At 33.2% G+C, this 19,907-nt stretch overlaps 1 protein-coding gene and 1 non-coding gene across 2 annotated transcripts in view; both read right to left on the bottom strand.

The window, feature by feature from the left end:
* Nucleotides 1–19,907, bottom strand: part of IL1RAPL1 (interleukin 1 receptor accessory protein like 1) — a 1,311,893-nt gene that overhangs the window by 962,694 nt on the left and 329,292 nt on the right. The window lies entirely within an intron of this gene.
* Nucleotides 2,490–2,557, bottom strand: LOC116556851. Its single transcript, XR_004271196.1, has one exon. It is a non-coding gene; the product is annotated as a small nucleolar RNA SNORD74 (small nucleolar RNA).

The raw sequence follows: 19,907 nt of genomic DNA, 5'->3' as shown, positions 1-19,907 counted from the left end.
ATATACACCATGGAATACTATGCAGCCATAAAAAAGGATGAGTTCATGTCCTTTGCAGGGACATGGATGAAACTGGAGACCATCATTCTCAGCAAACTGACACAAGAAAAGAAAACCAAACACCACATGTTCTCACTCATAAGTTAGAATTGAACAATGAGAACACATGGACACAGTGAAGGGAATATCACACGCTGGGGCCTGTTGGGGGTGGTTGGGATAAGGGAGGGATAGCAGGTGTTGGGGGCATTGGGGAGGGATAGCATTATGAGAAATACCTAATGTAGGTGACAGGGTGATAGATTCAGCAAACCACCATGGCACATGTATACCTATGTAACAAACCTGCACGTTCTGCACATGTACCACAGAACTTAAAGTATAATATATTTTTAAAAAGAATAATTTTAGGAGAGAAAAAGTGACTTTTAATTAAACTATATAGGGATCTTTTTCCATGTGCTGACCACTTTTTAAATGACAGGGAATATGCAGTACCATATCAATAATCCTTATTAAGCACTCTTATTTTAAAAATACTTAATATTTTTAGAAAATAGAACATCTAAAATATACAATCGACTATTTCTATCAGATAACTTGAGTCTCAAATAGCTTCTATAATTCTCAAAACAATGTGTTAGGTTTTTAGAAGTTTGATCTTCTAACAAAACAGAAAAAATCCCAGGGAGACAGACAGTTGAGAACAATACTCTTCAGTAGAACTTTCTGCAATGATAAAAATGTCTTTCTGTGCTTTTCAATATGAAGCTACTAAGCACATTTGGGGGTTAGTACTTGAAATCTGGCTGCTGTGACTGGTGAACCAAATTTTCTATTTTGTTTAATTACAATGAACTTAAATTTAAGTAGCCACAGGTGGCTAATAGCTATAGAATCACCTATTCAAATCTTATTCATCACTAGGTATTTCTTAGTTATTTGTAAAGGAAATAATCGAATGCCTTAAATATCTGCAAAACAGACTATCTTTGGTTCTTTAGTAGTTCTAAAACTTTTGTATGCTTAATAATTACGATACAGGGTTGCATATATAAAATCCACAAATAATGAAATAGGCAATTCATAAAATGTTTAAAGGTCATTTTAACTCCTGGCTATATTCACATGGTAAATTATAAATTAACCTTGAAGCCTGATTCTCCACTCTCTCACCCACTACAACAGTAAAAGTTGACATATGCTGAGAACTGACTTCAAAAATTAATATGGAAATATTTGGCAAAAAAATGAATCAGGTAGGTACTATGGTCATATATCACAAATGATTTAGTCCTTGAAACTATAAATACATACTTAATTTTATGCAATTATCTTCTCATTAGGGAGCTTAAAATATTCATTCAAAAGTATTAATTTGTTTTATCTTTGGTATTGAGATTAATATTTAAATATTAATGCTTCCTTCCAGCTATTAAGTCATATGGAAATTTAAAAATTCCATTACACTTAAAATACGATAAAAATTCTAGCATTAGGTGGACTCCTAAACTATATTTCTATATTTATATGAACATTACAAATATAATTTTATTTCTTCACATGGATTGTGTTATTTTTCAATGATGGAGATAACAGAATGAAATAAACTTCCTCTCAACAGGTGGTCTACTAAAAGTCAGAATGGCAGGCAGGTATAAACTATAACAACACTCGTTATGATAAGGAAAAGTCCACCTAATAACTGTATAAAGGAAACGAGAGAATGACATCATCTTTAAAACATTTCACATGCCTTTGCATCTTCCAATCTAAAAGTAATGTATTTTCCTCAGTGGAATATTTCAATAAAATAAATGAAGTTTACTTTGCTACCTATAGTTTCGGTTCTTCAGTGAAAATCCGTGTATTTCCATAATATACCTACTCCCTTGCCAGAGGATGTTTCATGTGAGAGCCATACACATATTTCCTTTCCAAATTTATAAGATCACTTTTCTTTCCCAGGATTCATGCTTGGACATGTATTCTTTGAAACTCTTCTAGAAAAGTTCCTTGGGTGGGCAAAGCACCAAAAAATTGTCTTTATCAATCTGGTAGTGCAGATCCTCTGAATACTTCTGTGAAAACTTCATGAGAATCATAATGCCCTATGCCATTCAGCATCTGTAGATAGAATAAAACTGATTCATATGTACTTGTATTCACATATTCTCTATCAAATGTGTTCATCGTATTATGATGACTGATATTAAAATCATTTTTAAGTGTTACTGAATTGTTTTCTTTATGGATGCTCATTAAGGGGTATTAAAATTTAAGCTATTATTGTATGCAATCATTTTTATATTATTACTAAAATATTCCTTATGTTTGACAAAAAGAAATTGGCAAACCAGATGATAAACCACAGATTGCTTCTTAAATCTTGGCATAACAAATGGGATTAATTCCATCATGTAGTCTAACTCCATTTTACTAGAATTTTAAAGCTAACAGTAATTCTTTTTACTATTGTTTGTTTGTTTTCCATTAGAGTCTTTGGCATTCATCAACACTTTCGGATGTTCCTATCAAGATAGGTTTCATCAGAGGCTCTTTTTAGCGAGGGAACTACAAATTGAAGTCTTGAATATATGAGCCACCGAAAGAAGATATCTTGTCTACCTAGTGATCTAACCCCAAAATCCACAATAGAAACAGTGGCATATGAGATTTAAGTTTCAAACATTAAAGTCTTATTTTTAATACTTAATTTTAAAAATTCTTATTACATGCTTTTAAGATGAAAAAAACTGATATTTTTCAATATAAACTTTGAAGTACTTCCAATATTTAATATGAATACATCATTATAGAAATGTAATTCAAGCATGTTTTAAGCTTTTCCCTCACATCTTATTATGAAAAATTTTCAAACATACAAAGAAGTTGGAAGAATTTTACAGTGAACACTCATATACCCACCATCTAGGTTCAATAATAAATTGTATTATATTTGCTTTATTATATACACACACATCTATTCATCCTTTTATCCAAATATTGCTCCATTTTATTTCAGTGTAAGTTGCAGACAAGTACTCTTCACCCTTAAAATACTTCAGCAGGCATATCATTAACTAGAGTTCAACATTCATGCTCTCTTAATGAAAACTTTATATATAAAAAAAGTATAAATCTTAGGTGTACCATTCCATGAGCTTTGACAATCAAATGTGATCCTTATTCATTGGCATTTGAGTGGCATATAAATTGAAATGAAAGTTGAAAATAAATAATATATTTTCAATCTGTTACTTCTACTGTTTGGGTAATCCAAATGTTTCCAAAGAAAGTAAAAGTAAATTGATTTATTCCCAAGTATTTAATTCGACAGATTTATAGGTCACACCATGGAATACTTAACAAATATATAATAACCAAAAGAATCATTCTCAGTGTTTAATTATATTTTTCAAATATCATGAATTTAAATCTCAACAAAACACAGTGGAATAAACTTTCCAAGTACCAATTTTAGGGTTAATCCACAATGTAATCTCCTTATATAAGTAGTAGATAATGTCAATTTTGTCATTCAAGAAAAGATTTTAATTAATTATTTGATAATTGTCTTTTTTGTGTTTCCAGCTCTTAAGAACTGATTCAGTTGACAATGTTACTAAAATTGTAGGGTGCAAAGGGCCAAGATGGCTTTAAACACTCAATTCCTAGCCAAACTACTTATTTTAAAAAATGTCAAAGAAATATAAAAAAGATGACCCTGTTCTGAAATGAATCAAGAAAGAATTTAAACCTGTCAAAAACCATAGGATTTTGATATTGAAAATAGTGACAACTATTTTTAATTTCAGCAACAAAAGACTTTATGTGAGTCCTTGCTTTTAACTGTCAGCATTGCCAACAGTATTTGCTATGTGTCGACGATGGAATCTTGAAGTGGAAATTCTACAGGAAAGGCTTATTTTGCTTCTTTTTCAGAAGGAATGCATACAAGAATTTCACATTGCAGGACGACATTGCCCAACAATCATTCACTTTGTTCCAGTTGGAGACTTATGACCACTTTGCTAATAAAATTTGGCATTAGCCTTTTGAAAAGTATAAATTACATTATTGCTTTGGATTCTTGTGCATTCTAGCAGAATAGAATGAAGCTTGACAACCTGATTTCGAACTACTGTATAAGAAACCAAGATAGTTTCTTGATTTCAAACTACAGCACAAGAAACTGATGGGCATGTAAGTTTCTAAACAATATACCTCCTTGGGTAAGACCAGGATGATTTCCCAATCTCACGTGACCTCTGAAAGTGAGTTTTTCATCTTTTGCAACTCTAGAAAGCTATTTAGACCCCTTATCTTTAAAGCAGCAAAAATACAGATAACATACATAAGACTTTTACAGTTTTGTCTCTAAGTTAAATATGTACAGAATAGGTGCCATGTACACGGTATTGTGGTAAGCGTGAAATGGGATATAAAAACATTACATGGCCACATTTTAGATAAGGTCAAATGAACACATATAAAAATACAAGGAAGTACATACAAATGTAAATTTTGAAGCATAAAGAAATGAGTGTTAAAATGCTTTCACATAGTATTCAGAGATTTTTACAATGTGTTTATACACAGGTAGTAATTGAAACTGAACACGATTTACATCCAATGAAATTTTAAAGACAGAAATAGACAATTTATATTTGAAAGTTCATATTCATTTAAAATAATGAATCTTTATTGAATAAAGTAGTTTTTTAAAACTCCTTTAACACAAGATGGATTAAGACCATTTTCCTTTTCTTAAACTATACATATCCTGGGCTATTACTGCTCTCCTCACAAAAGCGCTATATTTCACTAACCATTGCATTTTTTTATTTTTTAGGTTTATTTTAGTTAAGTTATTATTTTAGAGACAGGGTCTCACTCTGTCATCCACGATAGAGTGCTGTGGCTCATTGTAACCTCAAACTCCTGGGCTCAAGTGATCCTACTGCTTCAGCCTCCCAAGTAGCACCAAGTAGCATTCTTGTTCTATGAATCACCCTTTTTTTTTTTCCATTTTAACATTTTGAAAATTGGATGCATCTTAATGTGCCATCTAATGTAATGGCTATTTCCTTCAAAACTATGAATTAAGTGGTAATACAATCAAATTAAGGAACTATGAGTGTTTACATTTAGTCTTTCTAATTTAAAGTACCACCATGCACAGCTTTTTTTTTCTTTTAGAGATGGGGTCTCACATTGTTTCCCAGGCTGGTCTCAAACTTCTGGGCTCAAGCAACCCTTCTACCTCGCCCTCCCAAAATGCAGGGAGTTTAAAAAAAAAAGAAGAAAACAATTTTAAATTAAAATAAATAAATAAAACATGTATTTAAATGAAAAAAAAATTTAAAGCTGGGTAATGACTATATATAGGTTCATTATACCTTCCCTCTAAGTTTGTTTGGTTTGAAATTTGCCATTATATTCTTAACCACTTGTGAGACAGAAGTAATAAAAGGCAGTTACAGGAGAATAGAAAATTCCAGGGAGCAGTTTTACATGACTAGCAAAAGGAAACTTGAAATAGTTGTATAAGCTAGGGACTGATAAGAACCTGAAAAACTAGGTTGTGGGCTGAGCTGGCTAAGGCTGACTAGACCCAAAATGGTTCTGAAGTTGACCTAGGTTATGCCTAGAAATTTTTATATGCTTATTAACATAAAGACACATCCACCACTGCCATGACAGTTCCAGGATCACCGATGTTTGGTAAAACTGGGTGGCACCACCATTCTGAGAAATCTCCATCTCTTTGCAGGAATCTTCATGGATTGGTTAAAGAAACCCATAAAGGTAAAAACCCCAAACTCCATTGGGCAACTTTCCCTCAAGTATGTCTGCACTGCCCTTCCTTGAGTGTGTACATTTTACTTTTCAATAAATCTGTGTATATTCACTATTTTCTGATTTATCTTTGAATTCCTTCTTGCAGTGGTGTCAAGAGTCTAAACACAGGCTTGGGTCCTGGTCCCACTGGCGTTTGGGGACTTTCCCTGGCCTACCACTTGAACCACGGAAGTGGGGAAAAAATCGAAGATAGAAAACAAAAAGCAACTCCTTGATTTTTCTTAGTCATGGACCATTACATTAAAACTAAGGCAAGTTTTCCCCACAGAACATCAATTCACAAGACCATAAAATACAATCTGAAAAGTACAAGGGCTGTTCACTGCAAACCAAGCTTTTTACCTTGGGAAAGCTATTAACATGTATTAGTTATGCCCAGTTTGATACATTGGTTAGTGATTAAAATGCCTATAGGTTCCTCACAAATCAGTTATCTCTTTCCAGCAGTGCCATTGGTGTTTCTTTATTTTTTGGCTTTATAAGGTTGACAAAACGTATTAAATGGAAAGAAATAAACCCACAGTGTGAATCCAAATAAGCTGCTGGCAGAACACTTTGCCAAAGTAGGCAGGATAATGCTTTCTTGACTTGAAATCCTCACTTTCTCTTTCCCCCAACCTGCTTCTTTGTAGTTTGAATCTAGTGTAGGCTTATTCCTAAGGCAGATGGTTTCTTTCAGCTAGCTGGCCACAGCAAGGTAGTCTTTAGTGATAGATGTGGGGTAGGAGGAGAGAGGGAGGAGAGAGAGAGGGAGAAAGGAAAGAGAAAACGTGACTTCCACCAGAAGGGCATGTAACACCCAGTAATTTGAAACATTTTTGAATTTAACTTTGCAATAGCATGGAACTAAAATGCCTTCACATAGAATATTTGGAGATGCTTGTTCTAACAATCACCCTTTCTTTTCCATTTTAACATTTTGAAAATTGGATGCATCTTAAAATTAATGTGCCATCTAATGTAATGGCTATTTCCTTCAAAACTATGAATTAAGTGGTAACACAATCAAATTAAAAGACTATGAGTGTTCACATTTAGTCTTTAAAATTACCATTTGTCCCAATTCCACAGACTAGAAACTAGAGTTCCATTCCTGTTTTGTTTTGTTTTTTTTTAAACTCATGTTTCTAGACGAATACACAGAACCTTTATTTGTGTAAGAAGGAAGTTTTCTGCTCTTCTCTTCACGTTCTAATCTCAATCCCACCCTCAAGTAGGGCCCTTCAGTCCCCCTCCTACTCCATCTTTTTATCTGGCCCGATAAAACGGTAGTATTCTATTTTTCATTGATCATAATTATACATGCAAGGAGCTAAAATGTATTACTGGGCTGGGTTAGCTTCTCTCAAAGTAAGAACCAAGTCAGGGGACTTCTATTCCTCAAAGAGGCACAGATAGTACCTCTGTGTGCATGACAATTGCCTATTCGTTGTTTGTGTTTTATCATCAGCCATTCCTGGCTCATTTGTCTTCAATTAATTAGCAGACAGCAGAAGGCCTTATTTTAGGTTCAGGCAGAGCAGTTTGCTCCTTATGCAGCTATTGTTGATAGAGAGTCTTGTATTCTACTACATACTGGATGACTGCCAGACACTAATAAATCAAGTACTTTGGTCACCATTTAGCTAACACCTCTTTGCATATAACTTTTGAAAAAGGATGAGTGACTCTTAGCCTGGAAGCACAACACCCCAAAACTACAAAAGCTGCAAATCTACGAAGACTTTTTTTTTCTTGCTGCTGCTCCTGCTGATGCTACCAGAAGAAGAAAAGATTTTTCAGACATTTATAGCTCTAGGTGGGAAAAATAGTACTTTTCAGGCTGAATGATGTCTGAAAGACAATAGCGTTACTTCCTTATTAGGAACAACTCCGCTGCAAACACCCACATCATTGAAACTGTCATCATTGGGGCAACCGAGGAAGATTCAGAGCAGCAATATAGGTCAAATGACACATTCAAACCAGCACTCAAATAAAAAGCAAAAAGCCAGTTTTACAGCTTAACAGAGTGCTGTATTTTAATCTAATTTAAGCAGGATTTAAAATATAGGTGTTGAGGAAGCTGTTGAAGTTTTCCAAGACAAGAGCTTATCACATAATGGTTTTGTAAAAAGGCTGATTCAGAAAAAAAAATGATATAACTGTTACTGAATGCACAAAATAAAAGAAGGCAAAAGAATTATCTCATGTTGTACATCGTATCTGCCATAAAGATCAGACATGAGAATTAAATGAACTTTGAGCTGTTTTCTCTTCACATTTTAAGACTGGATAATGAAATTTATTGCCTGCCAGTCTGTAATACAATCAGACAAATTTAAATAATTATTCATGCAAATACATAAAGCTAACCTAGCAAAGATAACGACACTTAAACTTAATATGTTATCTTGAATCTGAAATCTAACAGGTATTCTTGTCCTAGTATATCATATGGTCACATAGATTTTACACTTTATAATTTGCATTGTAGACTTTTTAAGCACATTAGTTAGCTATAACATTCGTTATTTACATTATTTATCTATCACTTACAGAATTTATGAATGTATATGTGCCAGTCACTGGTCTAACCATTTTTCACAGATGGCTTTATATAACCAACAACTTCATAAAGTGGGTGTTATTATGCCTGTTTCCAGATTAAAAAAACTGAGTTTTAGAAGAGATAAGTACCTTACTCAAGTACAAATGGCTGGTAAGTGGCAGAACTAGAATTCAAACACAGGTTTGATTCCAAAGCCCACTCTTTAAAAAAATTCCTCTATAGATTTTCAATTCTATTTTTGTTTCTGAATACATTTTAATGGTAACTATAATCCAGCACATATCATAAGCATCTTTTTGAGGAGATGATGTTAATTTTATGGGAGATGAGACATTTTCAGAGATATGATAAATGTCTTTAATTGCACATTTATAAACTACGACCACAAAGAGAAATTGCTTGTCCCATGCTCATGCAAAGAACAGAGTAGCATTAAGTGAACAGATCACAGTCAGATATATTATGCATTATGAAATAAGTTAATAAGGGTTGAAACACTGTATGCTTGATGAAATAAATTTCCTAAGGGCAACACACATTACCAGCTGTTCAAGTACTGTTCACTTCCCCGTAGGCAAGTATATCACTCCCTCAGTTATTGAACACATGTGGTGTTCCTGTAATATCTTTCATCCCATTTACGCCAAGAAAGAGTAAATAAGTATTTCTGGGCTTCGGAAAGAACAGCCTTTCACCTCATAGACATTCTTATCTCCTATTCACCACTTAGTAACAAATTACTTTCCTAAAAATAAAAATTAGAAACAATGTTAATTTCCTGCTAAAAACCTTTCGGTGGCTTCTCATTGCATTCTCGGGCTTCAAGAAGCTGAAACCCCCTACAAGGTTTTTCATGATCTACAACCTATGTTCTCCAGCACTTTGCCAGATCAAAATCTTCATCCAAGGTAGGCTTCCCTCTGCTGCGTTCCCAGGTCAGGGCTTTCAGTCAGGCCTTTCTCTTTACCAGGAATCCTTGATCCTTAGTTTTCATATACCAAACACCTATTTAGCATCAAGTCTCACTTCTAAAGTTCATAGACATTTCCTTGATCTATCCATAAGATTAATCACTTCTGTTTTCACTTGCATGACATCCTGTCCTTTGCCTTCCCAGAGCCTATCTGCACTGCAATTGGCAGAGATGTGATCAGTCCTTCAGCTAGTTGAAAAAGATGCTCCAAAAGAGAAACACATACTTTAATGTCCTAGCCCTGTGAAGTATCTTGAAGAAACTAAACTTGCATGGGCATACTGGCCTTTTAAAATCAAATTCCCAAAGTGTTATTGGTGGCATCTATTTCAGATAAAAATGCATTTATTTTGTTTCTTTTTCAATGTATTTCATTGGTTGGGTCACTGTCATTAAGAAAAAGAGTTTGTTCCTTCTGAGTAAATGCCTCGGGTCCTCTAAGTTTTGTTTCAATACAATATTTTTGTGTGAGAACTGTTAGTCAAAAATTTTTATATTACCAATGTTAAAAGGAAATGTTTAAGATAATAAGATATAGTGACTAATAGTGTTTCTTGAAAGAAGGAAATTACTAATGGAAAAAGTGAAATTTGCCAGAAGTGACAGCTTGTCAAACACTATCAATATGTTTAAAGAAAATATTCATATAAAAAGGAAATCATGAGGAACAACAACAGCAAAACAGGAATTACATTTTTGAAAGTTAAATTTTTACAGTGCCCTCAGACAGATGGGGCTCAACTTTCCCATTTTAAAAGTAGCCTCATAAATATAAACTAAGTATACATTTAATTGGACATCATTAAGAAACTCAGAAGAGAAGAACTGAAGTAAAAAAATACATCATAAAAAATAGTAACTCAGTTCTATACAAAGATGGTGATGATGGCCACAAAACAATGTGAATGTACTTAATGCCACAGAACTGTACACTTAAAATATTTAAAACAGTAAATATCATATATAGTATACCACAATTTTTAAAAATGCACTAAGTCAATCATTCTTTATTTTCACATATCCATGTGGAAACATATTTGCTGATATTTCCAATTCAGGTATAGTGTGTTTGAAATGTGGAGCCAGTGAGGGGTTGGAAGAACAGATATTGCCTTAACCTTTCAAAAATCCAGAGATAAGCTCAGTTACATGCTCTATTGTCTCCCCTACTAAGGTTACCTGAACCATCATTACAGCCCACAATTATTGCAATCAGAGTTACTTAGTCTCAGTAAATTTCATTTAGGCACTAGATGTATAATAAATTGAAAATTAAATCTTAATATACTGTTGGCTCAAAATATCACAAATCACGTGTCATATCACAAAATCATTTCATTTGATTTCAAGAAAAGGCAAAGGAAAATCTCCAGAATTATCATTTAGATTGAAAAATATATAAATAATAAAGGTAAATGAGTTGTACAATATTTTCCTTTGGTACAATATCATTAGAGAAATTGGCTTATATGAAGCAGTCTCTTCCACACCAACAATCAGCCCATCAAAATGCACTACATCCTCTTAAATTGTATCTAGTTTTAATGTTTTCATTCTACTTATAAGTAGCTGCTTTCACTTAGTTCTTTATTAGCTATTTCAAATTAACAAGTATATATATTCTCCTATTCTTTTTCACTATTTGCAAGTTATGATACTTTTAACACTGCTACCCAAGTTGAGAAAAATGAATATGTTGGAACACATCAAGAGCATTTACAGGTGATGTTGAATTGTAATTTATTCATTACCTATTATCTCATTTAATTCTCACAAATTGATAGACAACCCTTTCATCTCATTTATAGATAATAAGCAGAGCCTGAGAAGCATTGTCTAAAAAGATAACAGGCTCTGGGAAACACTGTTGGGGTCAAATCTCAACTGTTTAAAAGCTGAGCTACCTAATCAATCAAATAGAAACAATAATAATAATAATATACTTCTACTGTTTCTGGGAATAGTACATAACCTATACAGGTAAAGTATATAGGCATTCAATAAATGTAATTATTTTTAAGCAACTTTTCTAAAGAAACATCATTAGTGTTGGGGCCAAGATATAAAGGGAAATCTATGACTTTGGAGCCTGAGGGCTTGCCATTACATTATATTGCCTAGACCTATAATTTTCCTTAACTCTTCCTAAAACATGGTAAAACATCAGCAAATAAAGAAAAACTCTACAGCAGGGTTCTCCAGCCCCCAGGCCATGGACTGGTATTGGTCTATGGCCTGTTAGTAACTGGGCTGCAGAGCAGGAGGTGAGTGGTGGGTAAGCAAGCATTACCACCTGAGCTTTGTCTCTTGTCAGATCAGCAATGGCATTAGATTCTCACAGGAGCACAAACCCTATTGTAAACTGTACAAGCAAGGGATCTAGGTTGTGTTCCTTATGAGAATCTAACTAATGACTGATGATCTGAGGTGGAACAGTTTCATCCCCAAATAATTTTCCCTGCTCCTCATCATCTGTCCATGGAAAAACTGTCTTCCACAAAACTGGTCCCTGGTGCCAAAAAGGCTGGGGCCACTCATCTACAGTTTCCATTGTGAAACCTGGATTTTCATATGCCTGTAGTTCATATGCCTAAATCTGTAACTAATGGGGTGGAAGAAGAAACACATAATATTTTCTTTATCAAGTGATTAGTTTTTACTAATGGAAAGTTTAACAGTGAGTATTTTCATAGAATATATACAGAGTATCTCTTGCTGAGCTAACACATGTGTTGCTTTCAGGCAGCAACATTGAAAACATCTATATCAACCTTGTTTGTTTAGCTGGAGTTAAATAATGACACCCAGGATGTGTAAAATGTTTTATACTTTCAAAGTATTCAAATAACAATGTGTCACACAGGTAGGGCAGATATTTTTAGTCCCGTTAAGTACAAAAAAAAGGAGGTTCAAATGTTGAAGTGTACATAAAAGTCTGAAATAAGATGGTGACATTCTGAAGCAGTTTACTTAAAATTTTACTTACCAAATATTCACTTTGACAAAAGTAGTAATAAGATACAAAGTTGATGGAATAATTTAAGGCCATTTCTGGGAAGAGGGGAAGTGACCTACAATAATGACACTTGAGATCATCTAAAATTATTCAATGCTAGATGGCTATATGATGAACATTTTACATTTTTCAAATAATTTATGATTCTACATTTCTTGGCTATGTGTGTTATATTTCCTCTGCTTATGATAATTCTCTAAGCTTCATAAGTGTAGAGTTCATGTTTACCTTATTTATCTTTCTGTACAGCACAATGTCTAGGCATTTGCTGTCATCCCACTGAGTTTTCTAGGTCTTTGTTTAGCACATAAAAAATGTAGAAATATTGAATTTTTGACAAATTTAACTTCTGAAATTTATCTCACTCAAATTACCCTAATTATCTGTATATACTTGAGTTTTCTGGGTATAAAAACACAAGGTAGTATTGTCCAAGTTCTCAGTATTATATATCACATTATGGTGTTAGGAAAAATGATAACAGCATTAACAAGATTCCAAATGCTCACAGAAATACCTAAAATTCCATTTCTGATAGCATACAACTGGCAAATGCTTTGATTATCACCATTTCATAGGTGAGAAAACAGAAGTCATATAGCCAGAGCTGAACCTCAACTAGACTGTTCTATTTCATCAAATTTTCACCCTAAGTTGACAGAAACAAATATTTTCATCTTTCTATGCCATAAGAGATGCTGTATCTAATTCCCTAAGTTTATTTTATTTTATTTTATTTTTAGAAACATCATCTTGCTCTGTCACCCAGGCTGACGTGCAGTGATGCAATCATAGCTCACTGCAGCCTTAAACTCCTGGGCTCAAGAGATCCTTCTGCCTCAGCCTTCCAAAGAGGTGGCCTACATATTATTTTTTACTTTGTATTCGGCTCGCCATTAGGCAGTTTAAAGGATATAAAAATCTGCAGAAAACATATGCTGACCTAAAGGAGGAGCTTGCCATCAATTTGAGGAGCTAAGAAATGCTTACATTGAAACTGAAATACCTTACAAAGGCAACACACTGTTAAGCATCAGACTATGAAGTACAATCTAAAATTATGTATGTAATTCAAAAATGGATGTAGTCATCATAAACTGGTCAGAACCAAAATTCTAGAGCTGCAGATCAAGAATTTACAAAGACAGACAGAATGATTGCACATGCTCCTTTCTGATACAATCATATTCTCCATTCTAATGTGAAATAATTACCTCCAAAATATTCAATGATTTGTTATTTTAATAAACTTCTACAGAACAATTATTGCAATCAATCTTCAATTATTAAGTCCCTTTGCTCCTGAATCATCACATTGCTCATTAGGACCCCCCATTAGAAGAGAAAGCAACCCACATTTTAAAATGGTATCTTGTAAACAGCTTTTTTAAAATTTTACTTTAGGTTCTGGGGTACATGTGCAGATCATGCAGGATTGTTGCATAGGTACAGACCTGGCAACCTGGTTTGCTGCCTTCATCCCCTCATCACCTATATCTGGTATTCCTCCCTTCGTTATCCCTCCCCACCCTCCCCACCCCCCATCCCCCACCCTCCCCATGTCCCTCTCCTAGCCCCTCCAACTGACCACAGTATGTGATGCGCCCTTCCTTGTGTCCACGTGTTCTAATTGTTCAACACCTGCCTATGAGTGATAACAGCGGTGTTTGGTTTTCTGTTCTTGTGTAAGTTTGCTGAGAATGATGGTTTCTAGATTCATCCATGTCCCTATGAAGGACACAAACTCATCATTTTTTATGGCTACATAGTATTCCATGGTGTATACGTCCCACATTTTCTTTATCCAGTCTATCATGGATGGGCATTTGTGTTGGTTCCAGATCTTTGCTATTGTAAACAGTGCTGCAATGAACATACGTGTGCATGTGTCTTTATAATAGAACAATTTATAATTCTTTGAGTATATAACCAGTAATGGGATTGTAAACAGCTATTGTTAAGGGTGTTAAGTTACCTGTCACCACAAATAGAAGAATCTGATGGAACACAATAAATTAAAAATAAATTTATTCTTAATATAACTGAATAAAATAATCACAAAACCTTTTTAGTGGAAACACTCTGGATGACAAAACAACCATAAACTTTTGCAGGTGATTCCATTTTTTCAACCTTTGCTACACACAGATACACACACACACACACACACACACACACACACACAATCCAAGGTTAGAGTAATGATTCCCTTCACAAGCTCTACGGCTGTTATTAACCTGATAGGATTAAAATTTAGTAAGACAAGTTTCTTAATACAATTTCAGGTGTATTTTTAATTAGAACTTAATATGGGAATAAATTGGCCATTTCCAACTTCAATATCACTGTAGAATCCTTATCTCAAAATTCCTTACCACTTGCTAAATATCCATAAGTAAATGTGTTTCAACTTCTCATACACATCAAATACACACAGAGACATACACACTCATATATACATCTATAATTATATATACATTATATACATGGATGTTTGTGTGTGCATATATATATACACACACATTTTTTTTCTATTATTTCTCTATCTTAACATCTTATTCTCTCTAATATGGCATAATGGAGCCAGCATAAAATCTGGGATAAAATCCAAATTCTGCCACGTCCTAATTGTTTGACTTTAAGCAAACAATTTAAGGTAAGGCTCTTAACCTCTGAGAGCCTTACCTTCCATAATGGTTCAAATGGAAGAGTAACAGTGAATTACTGTGCAAATTAGAAAGAATGTGTACAGTATCTACTATAAGACAGAAACATGTTCTCATTAAGAGGCAACTTGTTACCTTTGTTGCTACTGTTATCCCTCCCCAAACATGCTCTTTCTCTTGAATTGTCTTTTCATGAGTAATATCATTACCATTCACTTTATCCATTAGCTCAAAACCTTAAAATTATCTAAGATACTCCTCCTCCACGTGGAATAAAAGCAAAGTGCTATAAATTCTTCCCTTGGAATGTATCATGAATATTTTCCCAATACTACCATCTCCTATGTCATTGTTGTCATACTGTCTTCAAGGTGAACTGCCATTAGGTACTCTGATATTGTCCCTCCCTGCAGTTTTGCTACACTTACCGCTCTCTACACATTAAGACCTGAGAAGAGTATTGCTTTCCTTTTGTCAATCTACTGATACAAACTCTTCGTGGCTCCCTAGTAGCCTAAACACACGAACCCAAATCCAAAGTCCCTGATGTTTTGAACCCAATATACCTTGTAGCACCATTTAAAAAATATCATTTTTGAGTCATCCAAACAAACATTTATTGAGTGGACATTATGCTCAAAGTGCCATTTCTGGCCATAGGAATACAACCGTGAACAATGTGGTCATGTTCCTTTCTAGTGATGGATAACACTATTAAATGACTAATCTTTAATTCTATATGTGATAAGTACTAGATATAAACAAGTATACAGTAGGTACTGACAGTAACTGAGAATTTGGGAATGCCTCCCTGAGGAAGTGACATTTGCACTGAAATTTAAAAAGGAGTTGTGGGAGTCGAGAGGATACAATGGGGAAAGTGCGATTCTAGCAGAGAAAATGGCACAGTGTGTAGGACACACACACCCTATGATTCAAGTCAAATGAATTACTGATGTGTTTGAAATCTGTATTATTCTCCACCCAAAGTTTGTCTATATTTTCTTTTTACTTGGAATGTTAAGTATACTGAATACACTGCTATGCAACCTAAATTACTTCCGGAAAAAAAGCTTTATTTATGAAGTAAATACTTTCCTAAAAAATTCCTTTTAACCATATAAGCAAAAGATGACTTGATGTGATACTATGTATTACTGTACTAAAATTAAAAAAATCAACTTGCTCTATAGTGGAAATATTAATGATTCATGAGATTTTTCTGCTAAGGAACATTTTTCTTCATTTCAAATATTCATCATCTAATTTTAACATAACATTCATTCAATTCAGAATATATTTGCATTTCCTTTGCGAAAAAATAATCATCCATTAGTATTCTGTACTGCCTTTAGGAAATTATTGGTGTATGACTGTGTCAAGAGATTGAACCTCAATAAGTAACTTTGATATCTGAAATTGCTTTGAGGGAGACATTTTTAATCATCAGATATCTTCTCCCAATAAATTCTTCAACCTTTATCAAAATAAAACTACATTTTCTATTGCCAACATGACAAAGACAAGACAGATTAGGTTTTAAAAAAAGAGTGCATGTGTTTTTTTTTTAACACAGCCACTCTAAATCTATTAACCATTGGACAATGATGAATTAGGGTTACATATAAGCAAACTTAAGCAGCAACCATTGTCTATATTAGTCATCTATCTTAGAATTTCTAGGGTCAGGCAGTCTTATAAAAACAAGTGTAGTATAGTAAGACTGATTCCAAAAGCTTTACAAAATTATTATTTTTTTCACTTTTCAAATGAAAATTTTTTCTTTTTTAAAGGAAAAGATAATGTTGAACCCAACACTGATGACAATTTCAGCCTTCTTGAAATTCTTTCCTCTTTTGCTTTTGTGACACTGTACTTCATGCTTTAGTATGTAAATCTCATTTTCCTTTTCTATATATCTAGTAGAAATGTATCAAATATGTGTTGACCTATAAAATAAAGGGAGTGACACAGAATCCTAAGATTCGACATATCACTAACATCAAATTATTTTCCTTGCTGTCATCGTTTAAATCATAACAAGGAATATGTATTCAGGCTGGGTTGAGAATAGCAAAAGATACCAGTGATTCTCAGATCAAAAAACAAAAATCCCTTGAAGGAGGTGAGATTTGGAGTTTGAGGGAGAAAGGCTTCTTTTCAAATCAAAGAACCAATAAAATTATGCTCAAATAACAATATTCTGAGTTGCCCTTTTTTATTGGTTACTATCTGAGCCACACATTCTTACACAAAATGAAGAGCTAATTAGGGGTGTTTTTTTGTTTGTTTTAAATAAGAATATTTCCTTGTAGTTGATACAGAGTTTGCCAAATTGATTATATTAGCCTGGTTAAAATACAATACTCCAAATTTCACAGGTGGTCAAAAGAATCAACAAGAATTTTAAAACGCTACTGCACAAAATAAATCCAGAAGAAGTTGATACAGAATTTTTTAAAGCCATACTTGTGTTTTAAGAATTCAACAGCAAATTTCTATGTTACATCTTTGTGAAAGAACAGATTGAGGGCTTTTGGTGAGTTTGCAAATTTGTGAAGGGGAATAAACCAGTTTTTACTATAACCAGAGAAAAGTTTGCTAAAAACAAAAAGCTGTTACTGCTGTAACTCACAATATTTAAGGAAAATTTTTAAAATTCTAAATCAAAAGGATTATATTTTATAAAATTTAAGCATGAATAGTAAGTTAAGGGACTATCATTCATCATTTTAAATCAATATTATTGAGAAAGTTTTTCAGCAATTCAGTATTTTCTTAAAGGATTGGGCTAATCATCTGAGTAAGGTTCCGAATCAAGTTAAATACAATGCTTGAAAAATGGAAATGTTTATAAAAAGGGAATAAGGAGGTTAATGAAATCTTCTAAGTTTAAAAATTATGGAACTGACATAGATTGGCTATAAACTGTCAGGAATCAATGCTATATGAACATTTTCATGTTTCTGAATAGTCAGGGCTTTCCAAAAAAGAAAACTGGAAGTTCACAATACACACTTTCAAGGAGACCTACATATATCCCCCTAGAGCCATTAAGTTACATTTCAAGGAATAATAAACCTAGTAACTTTAACTTCCTCTCCTCAAAGAACAAATTCAACATATAGAAAAGAGTTACATATATGACAGTTATTAATCCATCTGTATCAATATTTACGTAAAATGTGAATGGTCAAAATACACCAAAAATAGAGGCTGTAAGAATAAATGAGAAAACAAGACTGAACTTTATGTTGTTTACAAGAAACCACTTTAAGTATCAAAGATAGATAGGTTAAAAATAAAAGAATAAAGAATGATATACCATGCTCACATTATTTTTAAAAAAGATAGCTGGAATGGCTATATCAATGTGAGATAAAGTAGACTTCAGATCAAGAAAAGTATCAAGGATAAAGGACACTACATAATAAAAGAGTGTAAATTCTTCATGTAGACCTAACATCTTAAATATTTAAGCACCTAATAAGAGAGTATCAAAATCCATGAGGCAAAAACTGATAGGCATGACAAGAAAAATAGATAAATCCACTATTAAAGTTGGAGATTTCAACTCCTTCTTTCAATATTTGATAGATCAAGTAGGCAGAAAATCTGTGAGGATACAGTTGAACTGAACAGCATCATCAATTAACTTGATATATTCGACATTTATAGAGTACTCTATCCGGCAACGCAGGAAACACATTCTTCTCCAGTCCACATGGAACATTCACCAATACAGACCACATTCTGGGCCATAAAGCACACTTTAACAAATATAAAGAAACAGAAATAACATGGAGTATGCTTTTAGACTACAATGGAATTAAACTAAAATTCAATAACAGAAAGTTTGAAAATCTCCAAATCTTTGAAAATTAAACATACTTCCAAATAAATAATGGGTCAAGGAGAACTCTCAAGAGAAGTTCTAGAATACTTCTGAATGAAAATGAAGATACAACTGATCAAAATTTATTAGATGCAGTGAACACAGTGCTTAAGGGAAATTTATAGTATTAGGTGCATGTATTGGAAAAGAAGAAAGATCTCCAACTCTAAGCTTTCACACCAGGAAACCAGAGAAAGAACAACACTTTGTATCTAAAACAAAAAGAAGAAAATAAACATCAAAATTTATAGCAGAAATCAGTGAAACTGAAAGAAAGAAAATAGAAAAAAAAATATCAAAAGCTGGAAGCTGGTTCTTCTCTGGAAAGATCAATAAAATTGACAAAACACTAGGCATGCTAGCCAAGAAAAAATGAGAGAAACAAAAAGTATCAATATCAAAAGGAAAATATTGATCCCACAGTTATTAGATGGCAATAAAGTGACAGTATAAATAACTCCATACTCAATAGTTGGATAAATTATACTAAATAAACCAGTTCCTTGAAAAACACTAAATAAACATACTCATACAAGGAGAAATAGATAATCTAAATAGGTCTGTATCTATTAAACACAAGGAATTAATTGCTAATAACCTTCTAATAACAAAAGAACAAGGACCTGATTGTTTCACCAGAAAATTCCACCAAACTTTTAAGGAAGAAATATTAAGCTACCAATATATTTCATAAAACAGAAATAAAGAAAATTGTTACTATCTTTTTCTAAGAGGCCAGGATTAACTTAGTACCAAACCCAGATAGACATTACAACAAATAAAAGCCATAAATACCTCTCATAAATGTATATGCATAAATCTTCAACGAACTATTAACAAATTTAACAAAGCATAAAAAATTACATACACCATGAACAAGTGGGATTTATGCCAGGTATGCAATACTGGTTCGATATTTAAAACATCAATTAGATTGGCAA

The sequence above is a fragment of the Sapajus apella genome, unplaced genomic scaffold (genome assembly GCF_009761245.1).
Source record: "Sapajus apella isolate SASKATOON/1434 unplaced genomic scaffold, GSC_monkey_1.0 scaffold17, whole genome shotgun sequence".
Classification (NCBI taxonomy): Eukaryota; Metazoa; Chordata; class Mammalia; order Primates; family Cebidae; genus Sapajus; species Sapajus apella.
The sequence above is the reverse complement of the archived record's forward strand: the minus strand, read 5'-3'. Positions and strand labels throughout refer to the sequence as shown.